Here is an 18,833-nt window from a genome sequence, read left to right as displayed (position 1 = left end):
TAGTCCACAGAGGTGCTCCATAAAGCATAGTCAGCTAATGACAGCGCTACAGCAAAGTCTGCAAACCACTGGCATGAATCACGAGTTTAGCAGCCCATATTGTTCACTGACAGACCATATCAAGTCCACACATGCCCACCTGTGTTCCCGTGTTTCAAGATCATCTTACCTGCACTTATATCTTACACCTAACACATGTGACCCAGTGATCTGCCTTGTAAGATGCCGTCTTATCTAAATCCACCTCCTTATTTCACGAGTGACACTAGCATGTCAACAACTACTAGAACTAGTGAACTCTACCACAAATAAACATGTCAACATACATCTCATGTTTGTACTGCACATCATCATTTGCAACTGTCAGTTGTAATACATAAACTTTCTATCAATTGCATAAAATAGATAAATAACCAAACATAATCACGAATATATTACTTTTTACCACAATTATTCTTACTAATGCCAAATGCCTCATAATCAGGTCAATTAACCCAAATTATTCTTGGCAAAACTGAATTTGAAATCCTCAACGCGTTAGATTCCTGACCAGCGTTAGAAACTACCATTTTTAGTCCACTCGTCCTTATAATGATAACATATAGCAAAACCCTTAAAAATGGCATATTTCTACTAGTCCTTATGATAACTATTGGGCAGTTTGGCAAGGACTATAGGATTTGTGCCAATTTCTATCGCTGCTGACAATAGATTCCACACCACACTGACTGTCTCTTCTTCCTTAGTGTCTCTAACAGCCATTGGATGGATTAACAGTCAAGTCACCCCTCTGCATAACCAACAGCCTACCAAACTACATCCGAACATCTTGACACAAACTACACTTGGGCACTCAACACCTGACATCTACCATGCAAAATCAATACCCACAAAGTGTCTATCACACATTCAACTCCACACTACAAGCAATAAAAACATACCTGAACTGCTAAGTAAATCCCATTTTGACAGGTCATCAAAGCTATTGTCACACGACTTCAGTACAAGCACAATTCCTTAACGTACCAACATAACCAGCGTGTTCACTTCGAGTAAAATCCACTCCACCTTGGGTGAAGACCTATGTGGAACTTGCCCTGTTACACACGCTCTGTGTATCCCTACAGTACGCGGTATTGTCACATATTTCAGTTGGCAAGGATGAGTGGTCCCCTGGCGTTATCTTTATCAAGCTGAACAGGGAGTGTTAGACTGGGAAGGACATTTTACCCAAGGAACTGCCTCCTAGCGTACCAGAGTGTATCGGAGTAGGAGTCTTTTTAGCCTACCTCCATTCATTGCATAATGGTGTTCAGGGTTGGTGGTTATGAGTTTTTGAATGTCCCACAATGCATTGTGTACATGCTTGCATGCATTGAAATTTCCAATGCATTGTAACTATGTTGCATTATGTTGAAAGATAGCCAGATTATGCTAAATCCATGTTTATATGCAGTGTTCAAAAGTAATAATAAAATTCTGGTTGTCCTTATCATAAATTCAAGTTGTCCTTTTCATAACCCTAATGTAAATAGTTTAAGATGATTAATTGGGTCCTAGATTCAAACACCATAGAAGGACCCCAGTACCCCTTAATTTCGAACACTGATATGTTCATATCATTTAAAGTGATTATTTCATGCTAAAGCATTTGTAGCGAAATACTACACAAAATTGAATAGATAAGTTTCTTCACATGAGACCCATTGTGCGATTGTTAATCCTCTTCAAATGATGACTACACTGCCCATGATGCCAACCATAAACTATCATGCACTGTAAATGGATAGTGTAAAGGAAGCTATCAAGCAATATTCAAAGGATGGAAGACCTAAAGTACCACATGACCTAAACACATCAAAATTAAATACCAATTCTACACAGATCACCATAACCACCGGTTTGGACTTGTGCTTGTTTGTTTCTTTATTGTATAATGCTGCACTAAGCAATATTCCACAATATGACTGTGGTCTAAATAATCAAATCTAGACCACACAATTCCAGTGATCGACATCATGAGCATCATTCTATGCAATTGGGATACGATAACATATATCAAACAAGTCACCCAATCTTGTTAGTCGCCTCTTACGACAAGCATGGCTTCTTTACGAATGGGACTTATGTGTAGAAATAAATGATACCGAAAGTAGCCCCATAATGTAAGCCTTGTTTTAGGATTAAGCTGCACAAATTACCGCTCGACAGCTACCTACAAGATAAAACTTTGTCCACCTCATATGTAACTAATGGAAAACAATATTTTCCTTGTCTGTTTGGTTATCTGTTGAAGCCAAAATATAAGTGCTATTGTAAACTGGTTTATCAACAAAGATTATGATGTGACTATAAAGACTTCAAAATAATTGTCCCTCTACAATTTTAACTGGTCATGGGCCAGAGGACCAGTAGGTTCTAAAGCACCCCTGTTGTGTTCTTCATCACTCCAGATTGTGACATTATGAATAGGTATGTCAAGCTAGGAAACTGCCACTGATCACATAGATAATATATGAACTGTGTTATACAGTCATGTGCTGACAACAAACAGAGAGACCTGAAACTATCAGGAGGACATGTTTCCTTGGTATGAAAATGAATTGGGAGCCCACTGAGATACCAAAATTTAAGTCCATCACATTGACATGATAATGTCCGCCCACCCGATAAACTCTGTAAGACGTGATATCTTCGCTAAGAGAAACTGTACTGTGAATGATGCAAAGCTGCACATACAATAACCACGCACTCAAATTGTTTGGAGCATCGGTGTGCTACTATCAAAGGTGACGTCAATACACTCAGACATCCATTCACTAGAGCTAAATGACAGGTGAGACAACCAATCCCGATGTGACGAGACTGTGTGTTTAACAGTCCGAGTGTTACTAAGTAGTTAAAGGCTTATCCTCCCGTGCTGAAATGTTTCCAGTAATGAATGACATTTTATCCACTTTCTGACGACAAAAACACAGGGTTCACTATAAGCGGTTTCTTTTCAATGTTTGTCACACTAAGCACACTTATCATGCTTATCACAACTTATATTTACATGATTTTTTAAAATCAGGCTTGATTATTTATTCAGTCTTGATTATTTTAATATATCTGATTCAGAAGGATTTCATTTATGTAAAAATAATATGTACGGCAATTGGCATGGATTGGGTTGCATCCTCAGTTCATAGTCAAGACTTGTACGAAGTTTGGAGAATTAAAATGTCCAATAAAATACATTTCTTTTTAGAAACTGTCAACAGAATGTTTTGGAAAAGGAGAGGTGCATTATGTGACAAGTCAACATACAAGTGCTAATTAGGAATGTAAATAATACTAAAAAAACATTGCGTAATTAACGTATGCTTCAAGAAGGTGGTGCACACTCCTCCCTGAGTCTGTGGATATATGTGTAAACCATAATATGACCTATGATATAACGGTATACATTAAAATTCAAATCTGGAATAAACTTCTGGAATAATGTGCATCATAGTACTTAACATTTAGTGACAAGATCTAGGCATTGTCAGAGTAGAAATAAACACATAAAACTCCCCGAGTCGTAGTTGTGTTCTTTTAAATGTCACTGAAACAAAAGATTTGTCCTCCCATTTAACACATTTTTAAAAAAATGCTCACTGGAAGTCATGATATAAGATAGTTTATCTCCTTGCAAAACCAAGTCTGATGCTTTACAGAACAAATATCTGTCTCTAACTAAAAGCTCAGGTGACCACCCCAGAATATTACATGGTCCCTCAGACATCCACAAAACGTTTAGGATACCATGAAAAGGCAAACTGACTCGTCTTTATGTCAACAGCAGCTGCTGCAAATCTGAAGATTACACATTGACTGTTTAATTGCTGTTGCAATGCAACTCTTTAAATCTTATTACAAAAAAAGCACAAAATAAAAATTCAGGACAGTATTTCATATTTATCATTATGTTAAGATTAAATCCTATCATAATATTGTGTTGATACAAAATATGAATTTGAAATATGAATATAAAAAAGTACTCACAAAGCTGTACGAGATTAATCATATCCATACATATGAAACCTAATTACATTCAAAGTAAAATACATCATGCATCTTACCTGCCTAAAGCAGACATCCAAACAGATATTGCCTCATCCCAGACTCTGCCCGTCTGCCCTGACATGCAGACACAACACAGCCATTTTGAATATTAATACTCAAGTAGAGTACATAAATCCATCAACAGCTCACTTCAATTCCCTCAACACACCTACTGAGGCTAACAATAATGGTTACTTGATACAGATTTTTTGACCAGCCGGTTGGAAACACGCAAAATCTTTCACTGGTGTTTGTCAGTTCATTCATGCCTGTGAGTCCACTGCGACAAAATCCATGTTAATCTGTCAACAAAGCTGAATAGCTCAGGTAAAAGTTTGAAGTGTTTGGCCCATGCTTTTCATAAAATATTGGCGTCTGTCTGTCCACAATCGTAACTATGCCCACATGAACAGACAGCCATTACCGAGGAACTGGATTTGTTTCGCGGCCAATTAGACGTCGACGGGCCACACTGACCCACAAGCGAGTCGCCATCTGACACAAATGGCGACAATTATTCTGCAATATTCAACAAGTATTGCATCCCATTGTCAACCATCTTCTCTGTAACATCAATAGTTAATAAACTGTCACAAGTAGTGTGCAGGGCTGTTTGTATTGATATTACAATCTATCATCAATATGCGTCAGGAACTTTGATGGTTCACTGACAGTTTGATCATTGTGATACGACTTAATACAATGATACAAGTATTACCATGAGGTGAGGTATCCCCACAAATGATACCTGTATACTTATACAGATCACACATTAGTGTTCGGAACTAATGGGGCCCTGGGCCCACTTGCACAAAGAGATCTACGACTATTGTAAGCCTATGTTAAAGTATGGGAGTTACGATCATCTTAGCGCTAAGATCGCTTTGTGCAAGTGGGCCCTGGGTTCCTTGAGGTTTGCTGCTGTAGAATTTGAATCCAGGTACCCCAAAATCGTTACCTTTTAACATAAAGGCTATGAAAAAGACCTTAACTTTAATGCTTAATTTCAAGAACTGTTTCATATGCAAATACCATTTTTCTTATTTATTACCAAGAGTTTGTTACTGATGCAGTGTTATGAAATAAGGGTGTGCTAGTACACACTGGGTGTTCTCCTAGAGTATTTGAGTCTAAGGACACCAGGCTCAATATTCAAAGTAAGGGTTATAACAAGGACTCCTTGAATTTTACTCTTATTTTCTAACATGGCTATTGTATACAACTCCTTGGTGGGAGAAGTCTCCGCGAATGAACAACCTTACTTGAGATAAACGAGGAGGCCAAATGTTCTTACAACAGTCACGTACCACCACTGTGGTGGAGTGGATATAGCGTCTGCCTGGAGAGTGGAGGGTCTGTGGTTCGATCCCTGGCTGTGGCAAAACCAAAAGATGGTGCTTGTTGTTTCCTTGCCTGTCACGCTTTGCATTTAGGGGATAACACAAGGGCTGGTTGCCTCGGAGACAGTATACTGTGTCTGAGTGGGGCATCCATGTTAAACTGTAGTGTGGGGTCTTAGTTGGCTAGCAGGCATTGTGGCATATTTGAAACAAGAAAACAGCATTATCACTACCCCCCACCATTGGGTACATTAGAACTTTGTTTGTTCATATAGCAGTGAACATAAACTATACAAAGAGTCCTAAAGGCACTTGGGCAGCTTTACGTCATCAGAAAAAATGAATAAATGCGATATTTATACACACAAAAGGCCCCTTCTCTCCTAGAAATAACTCGGTCTTGATAAGTATCTCTTAGATAAGCTGACTTCAGTAGTTTCTGAGAAAACTTGTCCCCACTGCACACACTATACACCAAGTAAAATAACATAGATCAAGGGCCATAACTCTGTAAAAAAAATAATTTATGGGACCAATTCTCATACTCAGTCTTGACAAGTATCTCTTAGATAAGCATTCATGTAACACTAGTTTCTGAGAAAACTTGTCCCCATTTCACACAGTATGCACTAAGCAAGGACTGTAACCAATTTTCGAACTCATTTGAGATTATGACCAGCAATATCAGTGTGTAAAATTTCATCTCTCTGACTTAATAGTTTGTGAGAAATTTTGTCCCCTTTGAGAAGTGGACAGACGGACGGATGGACAAACTCTGTGTCTATATCCACTACAAAATAAAAATACATTTTTATCCTTGACGTTCACTGTGACAATGACTTGATTCTCAGCCTAATTAATAGGAGACATGTTTCAGGCCTACACAGGGCACAATGTATAGGTCAGCAAGAAGGAAATGGCCACCAGACAATGGAGCCTTATCTCGCCAGCTTACATGCACATTCTATCATATTAACATCAATATACCTCCTTGACACGGTATCCACACAATCACAGATATCACTAACAGTGACATCAAACCCCATATTTCTAATCAATCTATGCACTAATTGCAATTCCTTCACAATCAGGTCATCAATAAACACATTTACAACATTCAAATCCAATTTGAAACCACTAAATTTGCCAATTTTCAGAAGCCAATACTATAACAATGATGTCTATTAGCCTGACTCTCTTTCGAGTCTGGGCCAGTCAATAGCATCCAGTAAGGAGCAAGTCATTGAAGGCAACAACAATACCAATTACCTAACAACTACCTGTCTTTACAGAGCCTTATGAATGATTCAGTGACTATTGATAGGTCATATGGTTCACCATCTGTGTACAACTTACCTTACAACTAACTTTATTTAGCTGAACGACATAATCAATATAACACTGGAGCAGATCTACAGGGGCTTTATGCAACAGCAATTTCTACACCATGGTTCATATTTATCGACACATGTACATTTATTTCATCACCTGCTGTCAGATTGTGTTAAAAACATGGTGCAGATTGACACAGCTCTGTCGTAGTGCATCACGTGTGGTTGAACTGACAGGGGTTTGTCCTACATGTTAGATTGAACCCTGTTCCTACTGAAAATTAGCTGATGCATTGTCAGCTTAAAATTCTATTTAGAATTTGTTCTCTCATTAATGTAGAATAGTCTTTGGAAATAAGAGTTACTTTGAACTTCAGTAAACTATGGTTATAACTCAAAGGGACCACTCATTTTAGTTTGTTATAACCGTAGTTCATTATAAGTATATATACAGCATATGTAGAGGGAATGCCTTGAACCAAAAAAACCAAACAGTTCGTTATATCTGCCATTTGGTTAAAAGCATGTTGATCATAAACGTAGTTAACTGTATCTTCCTCATAAATATCAGCTGATCAAATACAACAAAACTGATATTGATCACACAGGTTAGAGACACTGATATTGTTTGTTGAATGATGATGTGTGACTTCTGTAATAAGGCTGCCTTTAATAATACTGGATTTTGATTCATTTCAATTTCTGATCAGTAATTTCTGGATACTTTATATACATTATTACCCCAGTCATTGGTACAGTGTGAATTCTAATTTTCATTCTTGGCTCCTTAGGGAATATACAACTCAAGCAGACTGTGAGGTCAGGTGCAAGAAGGTTAACAGTTACATTACCACTTCATCCCACCGAGTACCCATTCACTACTGGGTGAACAGATTGGTGTGTGATTGTTTGTTTGTTGTTTTACGCCGCACTCAGCAATATTCCAGCGATTTGATGGCAGTCTGTAAATAATCGAGCCTGGATCAGACAATCCAGTGATTGATATCATGAGCATCGATCCACACAATTGGGATTCGAAAACATGCATCAACCAAGTCAGCGAGCCTGACCACCTGATCCCGGTATTCGCCTCTTACGACAAGCATAGTGGCTTCTTACGGCAAGCATGGGTTGCTCAAGACCTATTCTACCCAAGATCTTCACGGGTCAGTGTGTGATTGTACCCCATGGCATGAACAGGTGCTCACACTATCAACCACTAGTTTACCTGCTCCAAATTCATGCAGCTGAATTATGTTCTACTATGATGTTAAACTGATCCATTTGACCTTCTGAAATCGCCATCTAATATTAACAGACAAGTGTCCTATTATCAGATAAAAAGGCCAAACAAGCAAAACAGACTCGACAAACTGTCTTCCAATTACAGCCTAATCATTGGGATATTTTCTAGAAATAAAGCCACAAAATCAACACAGGAGCGTAAATATCTCAGTGAATAAGGTCACACGATAACCTTGGTTCTCCAGCCAAATATCAAATCCAATAGCTGATAATTGGAATATTGATCCCCTTGCTGCCTGGATTTCGCATTTGGGCTGTTGGTAGAATAACAGCTCTTTAACAACTGAGAATACAGCAACTTCATACGGTATATTTGATATTATGGAGTAAAATATGATCAATATATTGTTGACTACTACGGTTTATTTTATGAAATTGGTGCAATTGTAATTCAGCTGTGTTGAGTTCCTCATCAGATGTGTGTCTTCACAGAAATGGCAATTCCATTACAGACAAATGATCAGAACGATGTCTCTGTAATGGAATATCAATGTTCGGGACGTTTTTGTTCCAAAGAGCATGCTGTTGATTCACTGCTGTCGAATAATGTGTTCAACAGGTTTAATTATGATCCTCATATATCAGGATCTCATTAGGACACAAGAAAGGAAACCAACTTTTCACACCTGATAAATATCATTAAAATATTTAGATTGAAAATCCAATCCCTTTAACAACTGATCAATCTTTTACAGCTTCCTCCTTCTTCATCATTCACTCCTGAATCACTTTTTCCTGTTTTCATTCAATCATTTATTTTTCTACTAACACCTTGAACATTATTTTCTTCAACCATCACATATTACTAGATTTCCTTCTTTCATTCCATTCTTCTTTTTCCGACAATCATCAATACTTTTTTCCCCCATACACTCAATGTTGATTCATTCATCAAAAAGACTCTGCCAATCTCCAACCATTTGTCGAGTTTAGGTATGAAAGGCAAGGGGACCTTGACAACCCCACTGCTGAAAGTCAAATACTATAGAAGCTCATATCAAGCACCCCAAGACACCCTTTAATTTTGAAAACTGACATCCACCCAATTCATTCATCCACCAATCCATCCCTCCATCCACCCATCAAATTCTTTCTTCCATCAATTGTGAGTGAGATGGGTTTAAATGTCACCTTGAACAGTATTTCATTCATATCATGGCAGTGACATAGGTTGAAGACGTAAGACAGTGACACACATGGGTATGCAGCATTTGAAATTAAGCACGACTGCAAAGGTCCTTGTCATAGCCCTAGCGCTAAACCTTACAACTTGAGGGGTCCCTAAAAGACTTGCACAAGTCTCCAAGGCACGTGATTATAGGTTCAAAGCATAATTCTTAGATTATATAAATAAAACAACCAAGTTGTTCCCATAGAAGACTGTCCGCTTATCTGGACTTGCCCATAATAACAACAGAAACTTCCAATGATCTCTGTCTCAATCAGACAGATGCAACACAATAGTGAGTGAGTGAGTTTGGTTTTACGCCGCTTTTAGCAATATTCCAGCAATATCACGGCGGGGGACACCAGAAATGGGCTTCACACATTGTACCCATGTCGGGAATCGAACCCGGGTCTTCGGCGTGACGAGCGAACGCTTGAACCACTAGGCTACCCGACCGCCCCTGCAACACAATAACTACGTATAGACTTCATAACAGCTGATAAACAAGACATGCTCGTAACAGTCTTTGCAAGGGCAAAATTTAGTCCTTGTGATCTTTTTTTTCAAGATTGACCTAGTATTTGTGTGAATATTCATAATTTCATACTTCATTTGCAAATCCATAACAAATATCAAACATTTGGAGCTGTTGGCAGTCATAAATCTGGGATTCAAACCCACAATCATCGGATCCTGGCACAGGCAAGGGGAAGAACATTAATGCTCCCCTCCATTTACTGACCCCACAATCCAGTCAAGCCCTCTGACAGATCAATTCCATCCACACTTAACCGCCAAACAAAGAATGCCAAGGCACAATACAGAAGTCTGTTTACATATGATATCACATAGACAAAGAAAGCATTTCCAAAACCCACAACAAACAGCCGAAATCCTTTTGTCCACCGAACAGTCTCACATCCCTGATCAAGTTCCCTGCCAAAATGGCCCACCTATGATCTGTGGCATGTGGGAATTAATCTGTTTATACACCAGACATTATCGGTCATTATAGGAGCAGGAATAACACAGCCAACCTGGATGATAATTAACTTATCAAACTGATCCTGTTACTGTCTCCTGTGCGACTAGGGGGTATATAAGCCTCTTAGTCCTGGGAGTGAAAACAGCACTTGGTCTTCTGCTTCTGCCATGTTGCCTAACAGAGTCATAATGAGAGGTATAATTTTCTGATTTACCAGGATTTCCTACTTTAAGACCCTCAGCGTTGTATATAAGAACTGTTGAGATGAGACAAAACAGCACTTGGCTAATAACTTATTCCTACACGATAAAGCCATTAATAATTTTATCATTCTTATGGATTTCATCAAAAATCCCCAGCTGAGCTAAAACAGTTTGTGCAATAATTGTTGACTGATTCTTCCCTGGAATCCCTATAGGTTGATGTGGTATTTGGTACATGGGGATAATTGTGCCAACAATAGGATGTGCAATAATTGTTGACTGATTCTTCCCTGGAATCCCTATAGGTTGATGTGGTATTTGGTACATGGGGATAATTGTGCCAACAATAGGATGTGCAATAATTGTTGACTGATTCTTCCCTGGAATCCCTATAGGTTGATGTGGTATTTGGTACATGGGGATAATTGTGCCAACAATAGGATGTGCAATAATTGTTGACTGATTCTTCCCTGGAATCTCTATAGGTTGATGTGGTATTTGGTACATGGGGATAATTGTGCCAACAATAGGATGTGCAATAATTGTTGACTGATTCTATCCCTGGAATCCCTGCAGGTTGATGTTGTATTTTGGTACATCAGGATAATTGTTTCCTAGTGAATGAACAAGTTATGTAAATAAATTGAATATGATACAGGACAAATTTTGTTTGTGTGTAGAGTAATGCCACACTCAGCAATACTCCTGCTTATGACAGTTGTAAATAATCAAGTCTGGATCAGACAAACAATGACTGGTATTATGAACAGAGACCCACATCATCACAGTAAGATGACACATCAGCAACCAAGCCTGCCCCCCCCCCCCCCCCCCCCTGCACCCCATCCATCATGTCTCCATGTACATCAAGCACAGGTTGCTGGGGACTAATTCTAACACGGAATACCCATAGGGGTGAGATAATTATGCTTTTGTTTGTTAGTTTGTTTCTGTTTGATGCCACATTCAGCAAAACTGTAAATAATCTGTCCTGACCCGAAAATCCAGCTATTGACATCATGAGCATCGATCTACGCAATTGGGATACGACACGCAACCAACCAAATAAGCGAGCCTGACCACTGGATCTTCAGCAGTAGAAACTAACATTTTCAATCCATTAGTCCTTATAATGATAACATATACCAAACGCCTTCAAAATGGCAAATTTCTACTAGTCCTTATGATACCTAAACTATTGGGCAGTTTGACAAGGACTACAAGACTAGTGCCAATTTCTAATGCTGATCTTGAGTGTCATCTCTAACAACAAGCATGGGTTGCTGAAGATGAAGTCAAACCCGGAGCGAATTATGCAGTTGGATGAACTACATGTAGTATTACAATAATGAACAAGAGTTTGCCACTAACGTGGCTATATCTTCCATCCCTGTTGCAGAATTTATGACATAATTAAATCTAAACAAACCCTAACCTTTTTTAACCGAGGTGGAACTTGTCATGGAAATTGTAAAAAGAAGAGTTTGGAACCTAAGTCCATCTTGTTGCCATGGAAACGTAAAAAATAAAAATTTCTAAATAGCAAAAGGCAACCAGTTCAGTATGTACCTGACAAACCTGCAAAGTTTCATGAAAAGATATTGAACGGTTTCTGAGTTATGCTCTGGAAACTAAACATGACGGCGGACGTACGTATGTATGTACGGACGGACGGACGGACGGACGGACGGACGGACGGACGGACGGACGGATAGAGCCCAACAAAGTTGGGTGGGGGATAATTACAAAAAATGGACCACTGAATTCAGTGTTCAGCCAAAATTCTTTATTTTCATCAATAAATAAGATAGCCACTTCTGTGACTATTGTTCATGACTGCTCATGGATCCATTAGCATTGGCACTGTACAGCTGACAGGACTAGAATACAACCATTTTGCTCAAAATACATCTTTGGTGAACCTGAATCTGGCAGTCCATCATATGCTGATTGATTTGATCATGATTGAATTCATTAGAACCTGTAAGAACAATAACACTGAAACAGTAACTTTGACAAGTTCCACAAACAGGTCAACACTGAGTTCTTTATATGATGCTGTTAATATTTGCAGATCTCTACTCATTAGTATTCAGCTGTCATATTTATGTGAGTATAAAATTTGTCCACATCAATCCACAAAACATCCACCACATTAACTTCTTTCAAGACTTTTCTTAACAACTGATAAAACCCATTACAGCTAATTTGAGAATTTTTCTAAAAAAAACACCCTCAAAATGCAATTAGCACAAAATGTCCACAGTCATGAAATAACTCCATCCAGATCGATTCAAATGTTATTGAAAAACTCAAGAATCGATGATCATTTAAAATTGAATGCAGAACACAAAATGAACGCACCATTTAATGTTTCATATGCTCATGACCATGAACAGTAGAATTATACCATTATCATGATCATTCAGTGTTTTATGATGTTAGTGCCAAATAATTCATGCCATACTCATTATAAAAGCAATATCAGGCACAGGTTTTGATACCTTAGTCATAAAATGTTGTTTTTAACAGGAACATTGAACAAATGGGAAGGTGACTCATTATCAGGAACAACAGATGCATCTTGCAGGGAACAATATCAACAATAGCATCATGCGAGTGCATCTCACCTGTAATATTATTCTTAATAAGTCAAATCCTATTTTTATTCATAAAAGTTAAAAAAGGCTCGAATTTAACAAAAACTCAAAACAAATTAAATTGGTCTCTTCAAGTCTGCTCCTATCATGAATAATCCATGGATATAGAAATCAGTTATCTAATATCTATATTGCGAGTGCCAATCCATATCGTCGGGGTACGATGACATACGATCAACCAAGTCATCCTGACCACCAGATCCATTAGGTTGCCTCTTATGACCAGCATAGGCTGCTAGGGACCTTTTCCAACCAGGAATCACCATGGGTGTTTCAACATACAGAGTACAAATGATTCTGCATGGGCCAGCAGCATCAATAGTCAAACACACATCTTTATCTCCCACCCATATATGTGAGATCCCATCACTGCTCTCCATCAATCAGAGATAATAAAACATCGTCATCATTATCACCACCACTATCACATCATCACTGCAAATAGTCACATCAATAAATCTTGGTCTCTCCATCCCAATGTGTAAGCTCCAAACACTGCCCTCCAGCCATCCCAGAGATCAATGTAGTGTGTTGTAACTTCCACACAACTTCTTTTTCATTTCCGTCTCTGTCCCTCCGTTACCCCATAAACACAGCTATGACATGACTGGCCATGTTGGCTTCAGTGCCTGCATATCAGGATGTGTTGATAGCCTAACATCAGTCTCTGTTGAATTCGCTCAAAGCTACTAACTGCCCTGTCAGAATCCAATCAACAAGGCAAAGAATTAGTAAGGTTTCGATGCAATTGGACCGAAGCATTAGGAGCTGTAGTGAAGATTGTCTTTCCTTGATCCAGAAAGGTCAAGGCCACAGTCAACCCCAGGAATACTACAGCAACAGGACGAAACCCATAACCTGTCAGCAGTGACTTAGTATGCATGACTCATGCACGCATTGAAACGAAGTTTTCAGTCAATAATTTATACTATAACATGGTGAAATGTAATCATTTTTTCATTAATGATTTACCCCCAAAAATGATTTATTAAAATGACTACATCCTAAAAACTGCATATAAAAATCTTAATGGCACCATAATTTCCAGGTTTAATGTTTTCTTGGATAATATCATGAGCCTAATTTGACTAGGTCAACTTAGTCATAGCTTCTGCCAAGACAGGAGGCACATTATTGGACATTGCTATCCTACTGATTTCTTGCACCATGTCGATTGCATCTGGTGTTGCTGGACCAAGACTAACAGACTTAATTAGGTTTCCAATATGGTAATTCAAACTGTGAACTCAACATGGCAGCTAACTTGACACAGAACTAAGTTGACAAATTCCAGCCAAACCACATCAGCAAAGCACGAGACAAAGTCTCTGTACAAGTTTGCACTCAAGTCTCGGTTAATGCATGGTATCGTCTAAACCCTAAGATAGTGTTATGGAACTGGGACGAGGTCTGACACATGATGCTAAAGTAAGGAGTCAAACCATGAAACAAACACACCAACTGCTTATCTACCCAAGTTGCTTTTCCTTATTCACAATGTTGTTACATTGAAGCCATCTATTTTCACCCATGGTAGCAGATTATAATCAAATATGGATTAGGAAAAACCCATGGACACACAATTAAAAAGGTCGCTCACTGAAACCAACTCAACCCTATTCAGTCAGCATTTGCTTCTAACATAAATTTGTTTCTGTGTTGTTTAAAGCCACACTACCAATATTCTAACAAGAAGGCCTGTAAATAATTGAGTCTGAACCAGATAATCCAGTGAGCAATATTATGAGCAACGACCCATGCCGTCGAGCACAATGACTCGCAACCAACCAAGCCTGACCACCTGATCCATTTGATCACCTATACAACAGCACAGGTCACTGAGGACCGACACTGACCTAGAACCCCCACGGGTGTTATAACATAAGAGTACAGGTGACCTATTCTGACCACTGCCAAACGGTCAATAACATGACCTAACTGCACAATCAACAACAGCGTGACCTCCACATCAGCATCTAGGCTGCTATATTGTGAACAAGACTACTAATGATGATTACGTAAAATTCCGGAACACATACATCTCACCAAACACAGGAGTACATGTACATACTTTGTAATCTAAGCCACAAATAAAATGGTGGAAATCAGGCGGGAGTTATTCCATGAAGATAAAACAACACACACAACCCTATGAACATCCACTGCAAATATTTCATCAATGCTGTGAAACATATCAAGGTTACAAACTCCTACTAACTACCAGTAAGATACAGAATTTATTTTCTTGTCAATCGGATCTGATATGAGTGCGGTACTTATCACAGGTGATACAACGCACACCTGTCTGGTTAGGAATATTAAAAAATGTGCACCGTCTGCCTGGACAGAGTCAATGCAGGCACTTGTATGGGGGTTCTGGTGAAGTAATATCTCTATCAGTGAGGCCCACCCTCTTCCTTAGCTTGTCCTGACTTTCGACAATCTGTCCAAGATATTGGATGTTTGTATGCTTGTTAATAAGATAGCTGATAAGATTTTAAACCTTTCTGTCTGATATAAAGCATAATCAGGCATACAATATGCTTGTCATAAGAGGCAACGTATGGATCGGGTGGTCAGACTCAGTGACTTGGTTGATGCAGGTCACTGAATCCCAGTTGCGTAGATTGATGCTCATGATGTCAATCACCGGATTGTCTGGCCCAGACCTAATTATTTACATACTGCGGTCACAGCTGGAATATTGCTGAGTGCGGCGTTAAACAACAAACACAGAAACAAACACTAGTTGAGAGTAAATAATTAAATAGAGAGACAATACAATTTCATAAATTAGGTTTAAGCGCAAATCACACTTTGCAGGATTAATCAAATTTGACTGTCACGTTTGACTTATTCAAGATGACATGTGAACACGATCCAGATCAGCTTCCTTGTATCAGTTTACAGCCATTCATCAGTGAAACATAAATTGACAATAAAAGTATCAATCCTCATGAAACTAAAATAGTGAGCTCTAGTTCACTGACTGATATTTCTTATCTATAAATCAAGCTGCCCTCACTGACGTTCATCCCTGTGTATAATCCCAGAGGGATACACAATGGTTAATTTGATATTCTCATCTGCTGGAGCTTTCGTAATATCCCCCACACCTGATCAATAAAGTTATTGCCTGATTGGAAACAAGGTGAATGCAACAAGACAAAGACAATTTTACCTGCAATACAGGTGCAAAAAATCCTTTGTTTGAACACCAATTCACATCAATATAGAAATGGGCTGTTTTCTCTGCGTGTGCTCTGTTTCTGTTTGATCATAAGTATTTAAAACTATTTTCTTATTAATAATTACGAATTTATGGTTTTAAACATGTAAATGTTTATTTTATCTTTTTATGATCGTTAAACCTATATATTTTTTTATGGGCTTTCTAAGATTGCTTACAAAATATAGGGCAGGATTAAACAAGGTAAAAAACAACTGATTACAGTGAAAAAAAGTTTTTGGTGGGTAGGTTGGAAATTAAAAGGGCCATATGAAAATAGAATTAACCAACGAATGAAAAGCACTATCTATTAATTTATAAACAAAAATAATCAATATCACAAAAAGTAAGCACTCTTATTAATCATACCCTTGAATTGTCTTGCTTTCTTTTACATATCAACACATAACATGTTTAGATTTATTTGATAAGTTTCAAACAATACACATACTCAAAAAATATTAAACTTAATTATTATACAGTTTATGCCCATTAAACAAAAAATTATTAAAAAATAATCACACTTCTTTTCAGCTATTTCTTGACAATGCCACTTTTTGTAACAACTGATATTTCTTTTTTACATAAAACCACAAAGGACTTGTTTGGTTAATAAGTTAACTCGGCCCTCCACACTTGCTAAAATCAACGACAAAATTTCACGCAGCATTAAAAAAAATATTTACACAAAATTTAATTCAAACAAGTGAAATCTTTTGGCATCCAAGGAGTCAATAAAATATGCTATTCAGGACCTGCCATCATTTATTTCTACGGTGTAGTGGGAAGATTTTTTATGTGCATCTTACTTGATTATTTCACCTTGTGTTGTGTTTGTGTGTTGGTTCTCACAGTTTAGTTATTACAAAGTAACAAAAGACAGTATTCTTAGCCTGCAGCATATGCAATGAGATAAGTAAACAAATTCGTGTCGACAGCTTGCTGATGAAAACTGCACCGTCGTCACATGTGCGCTTCACAAAGACACTCAAATACACAGGAATGCCTCACAATGTAATCCTTATTTAACCAACTCGATTTTCTTCATTCATATTTGGAATATTTACAAGTAGGTGTTGATTATTTTTGATTGAAATATTGTGTGACATGAGGAAATTATTATACGACATTTCAACCATTCTGTTGATTGATGTTCTGTACATGTTCTGCAAATGTCACCTGGTGCAGGTACAGTGAAAAGGTTCTAGTCTGAGTGAATAGGTTTCACGTCTGTCAGCAATTCCACAGTCATACATTGCTGAGAGCTGTCCAGTGTATCTAGGCCAGGTACAACACAAACAGAGCATAGCACCACAACTGTGAGTGAGTGAGTGAGTGAGTGAGTGAGTGAGTGAGTGAGTGAGTGAGTGAGTGGGGTTTTAAGCTGTTTTCAATCTCATTAAAATCAGATCTTAGTTCTCGCTATCGCTAAACAAAGATCTGAGGACATCCCATTACGAGTCACATCAGAACGACCTTTCATCCAACCAATCAGAGCGTCTCTTACCAGATCATGAAAGTGACAGTCGGAATGTGTTTTCTAATCATGCAACCTCGAAATAGTCAACAGAGGATACTCCAAACGACAGATATGGGTTTTATGATTATATCCAAACAATCTAGGCCATCTAGAAGCCTTTCCAGAATGTTCTTTTTAACAGTTTTAAAATTCTTAACTGAGAATACGTCAAAAAATGTTTTGAAGTGTAGTCGCCAGTGTTGTCAAGCTCGAGAAAGCTGCCTTCTGATTGGCTAATGTTTCTTGTCAGTCATTTCATTGGTCGGTCAAAGTTTTCGAAAGGTCGATCAGACATGACCCGGAATGGGATGTCCTCAGAGCTTTGTTTAGCGGTAACGAAAACTAAGATCTGATTTTAATGAGATTGAATGCAGCTTTGAGCATTGTTCGGGCCAAAGCGACAAACACCAGTAATGGTAACCACATCTCTGTGCTTCTTCCTTATTAATGATTTTGATATCCCTACAGAGCCAACAGCTGTCCCATAGTGTTTTCCTAACAGATTCCTGATTCAGAACATACCGCACTAACCACCCTGCCATAATGGATATGAATCACTGATCCAATGAAAACCTGCAACACTATTCACTTCCGAAAACACTTGCCTTTAAATATGTGTACTATATAATCCTGATCATGTTACTTTCTATGTACTTCTCGGGTTGCAATCATCAAAAGGGTACAGAATTTTAGCCGACATTTTGTGCAGGACAAAAAATCTTTATTGGTCTTATTTCCAGCTTTGTAAGTAAACATAAACTGAAATATAAGTACTCTTATTTGAAGGCAAGTGTCTTGGTAAGTGAATCATCTTGCATTGTCGTTTTGCTGAAGCATATAAAGTGCGATATGCAGATTTGGATCAGGTATACGTGGACAGCCGATAGCGCTGTGTGCAGCGACAAGACAAAATAGTTTATATGGAGCCTCAGAGATACTGTTACCACAGCTACATTGTACCTATGTGAGGAATCAAATCATAGGAACCAGTCATTGTTTTCTTC

General features: G+C 38.2%; 1 protein-coding gene across 6 annotated transcripts in view; it reads right to left on the bottom strand.

Moving 5' to 3' along the window:
• The window catches only part of LOC124135653 (contactin-associated protein-like 2), a 189,794-nt gene that overhangs the window by 146,124 nt on the left and 24,837 nt on the right, over window positions 1-18,833 (bottom strand). Inside the window, exon 1 of one of the 6 annotated variants that reach the window (XM_046501091.2) lies at window positions 4,107-4,527. The exons of the other annotated variants lie outside the window; for them this stretch is intronic. The gene's annotated coding sequence lies outside the window, so the exon portion shown is untranslated. Of the gene's footprint in view, window positions 1-4,106; window positions 4,528-18,833 lie in introns of those variants that run through there. 6 annotated transcript variants of the gene reach the window in all.

Source organism: Haliotis rufescens, unplaced genomic scaffold (assembly GCF_023055435.1).
Source record: "Haliotis rufescens isolate VD_foot unplaced genomic scaffold, xgHalRufe1.0.p SCAF_2, whole genome shotgun sequence".
Taxonomy (NCBI): domain Eukaryota; kingdom Metazoa; phylum Mollusca; class Gastropoda; order Lepetellida; family Haliotidae; genus Haliotis; species Haliotis rufescens.
Note: the sequence above shows the minus strand (reverse complement) of the source record. Positions and strands in the feature narration are given on the sequence as shown.